The sequence below is a fragment of the Macaca nemestrina genome, chromosome 16 (genome assembly GCF_043159975.1).
Source record: "Macaca nemestrina isolate mMacNem1 chromosome 16, mMacNem.hap1, whole genome shotgun sequence".
In the NCBI taxonomy this organism is placed as follows: domain Eukaryota; kingdom Metazoa; phylum Chordata; class Mammalia; order Primates; family Cercopithecidae; genus Macaca; species Macaca nemestrina.
In genome coordinates this window covers 65,358,724-65,361,691 of record NC_092140.1, presented here as the reverse complement: position 1 = coordinate 65,361,691, position 2,968 = coordinate 65,358,724, and positions in this window count along the sequence as shown.

The following is a 2,968-nucleotide window of genomic DNA, read 5'->3' as shown; positions in this document are numbered from 1 at the left end:
GTTGACTTTTAATTTAATGTAACAAAAAACGATAAATATGTTCTTTACAGACATATGGATATTAGTGAATTCAGGAATAAAAGATATATAGTAAAAATATTAATAAACATTCAGGATAATGTTAAAATTGTCACTCCATTGATAGTGAAGCTAAGATTATTTTTAAAGTACTTTAAAATTAGTATTTTAACATCAAATCTATTAGTTTTCAGCTAGGTAACTACTGCTGGAAGGAAACATATGACATTCTACTACATTATCTTATCAGCACTTTAAATGATATATTATGTAGTAAACAAAAACCCCATTCTATTTATTTAAGATATAAAAGAAGCTAAGCCATTTTATAATTGTCTATTTATTCTTTCCTGAGAATCCTGAGGCCAAAAAAGCTTAAAATTTTATTTCATTTCTTTGACATCAAGTAATTTCAAACTCCATTATTAAAAAAAAGGACTGCTTACTTTTGCCTTTACTGATACTGTCTTTAATTGAGATTTAAGATGATTTTTATGTATAATCTCTACTAGTTAACAGAGCATCTTTAAAGCCAAATTACAAAACAAAGTCATATAACATCCTGCTTTGTATTATAAAGGAGGGCATTGGATTACCTCTCAGATATTCATTTTTTATATTTTTCTATGGAGCATGAAAACTGCATCTAAACAGTTATTGATTACTATTATTATATACAATTTGCCCATAGACTCAAGTTTATTCACGCATGTTTAATTGACTTGCCACCCTGAAGTAGAAAGAACTTGTTTTAGGACTTAGGAATCAATACGAAAATTAAAAATAAATTATAGAAAATTACAAAGCAAATAACAACAGTCGATACTTTCATCAATGGGAATTTGCCACTGTTTACTTCTTGGCATATTTGCTTTGAGTGTTTCCTTTCTTTGTTCCTCTCTCTATTTCTTGTTCTCTTACTTTCTCACTCTCTATTTTTTTAAAGATTTTTTCTTAATTTCAATTTTTATTTACATACAGGGGTTACACTGCAGGTTTGTAACATGGGTATATTGGATCTGAGTGGTGAGCATAGTACCCAGTAGGTAGTTTCTCAATCCATGTTCCCCTTTCTTTAACCTCCCTCTAGTATTCTGCGGTGTCTAGTGTTCCTACGTTTATGTCCATGATGCTTAATGCTTAAGCTCCCACTTAAGTGAGGACATTCATTATTTGGTTTTCTGCTCCTGCATTAACTCACTTAGGACTATGACCTCCAACTCCAACCATGTTGCTGCAAAGGACAGGATTTCATTCTTTTTTATGGCTGCATAGTGTTCCATGGTATATATGTACCACATATGCTTTACCCAATTAACCATTAATAGGCACCAGGTGAATTCCATGTATTTGCTCTTATTTATGGTGCAGTGATGAACATATTAATGCATGTGTCTTTTTGGTGTAATAATCTATTTTTCTTTGGATATATGCCTAGTAATGGGATTGCTGGGTTGAATGGTAGCCTTGTTTTAAGTTCTTTTAGAAATCTACTGTTTTCCACAGTGACTGAACTAATTTACCTTCCCATAAACAGTATAAAAGCATTCCCTTTTCTTTGAAGCCATGCCAGCATCTGTTGTTTTTTAAATTTTTAATAATAGCCATTCTGACTGGTGTGAGATGGCACCTAATTGTGATTATAATTTTCATTCCTCTGATGATTAGAGATAATAAACATTTGTTCATATGTTTGTTGACCACTTGTATGTCTACTGAGAAGTGTCTATTTTTGTGCTTTGTCCACTTTTTAATTGGGTTATTTGCTTTTGCTATTGATTTGTTTAAATTCCTTATACATTCTTGTTATTAGACCTTTGTCAGATGCATAGTTTGCTAATATTTTCTCCCATTCTGTATGTTGTCCATTTACTCTGTTGATAGTTTCCTTTGTTGTACAGAAACTCTTTAGTTTAATCAGGCTCCACTTGTTAATTTCTGGTTTTTGTTGCAATTGCTTTTGAGGACTTAGGCCAAGTCTTTGCCAAGGTCAATGTCAAGAAGGGTATTTCTTAGGTTTTCTTCTAGGATTTTTATAGTTTAAAGTTTTACATCTAAGTCTTTAATCAATTTTTACATAATTGTTGCATATAGTGAAAAAAGAGATGGTCCAGTTTCTTTCTTCTGCATATAGCTAGCCAGTTATCCCAGCACTATTTATTGAATAGGGAGTCCTTTCCCGGTTGCTTGTGTCATGTTTAGCACTCTTATAAGGCTGGTCTTGTGGTAACAAATTCCCTTAGTGTTTGCTTGTGTGAGAAGGATTTTATTTATCTTTCATGGCTTATGAACTTAGTTTGGAGAGATATGAAACTCATGGTTGGAATTTATTTTGAGGATGTTAAAATTAGGCCCCAATTTTCTTCTGGCTTGTAAAGTTTCTGCTGAGATGTCTGCCGCCAGCCTGATGGGGCCCCCTTTATAATTGACCTGGCCTTTCTCTCTACCTGCCTTTAAGATTTTGTTTTGTTTTGTTTTTGCAATAACCTTGGTGAATTTGATGACTATATGACCTGGAGATGGTCATCTTGTATAGTATCTCACAAGAGTTATCTGTATTTCTTGAATTTGCATGCCCACCTCTCTAGCAAGATTGAATAATTTTTCATAGACTATATCCTGAAATATGTTCTACAAGTTGCTTACTCTCTCCCCTTTCTATCTCAGGAATGCCAATGATTCATATATTTGGTTCTTTGCATAATCCCATATTTATCAGTGGTTTATTTATTTTTTTAAATTATTTTTTTCTTTATTTTTGTTTGACTGAGTTGATTCAAAGAATCAGTCACTGAGCTCCGAGAGTCTTTCCTCAACTTGATCTATTCTGCTGTTAATTCTTCCAACTGTGTTATGAAATTATTGTAGAAAATTCAATTCCAGAAATTCAGTTTGATTCTTTCTTAAAACAGTTCTTTTGCCTGTCAGCTCTTGGATCATTTTACTGGAT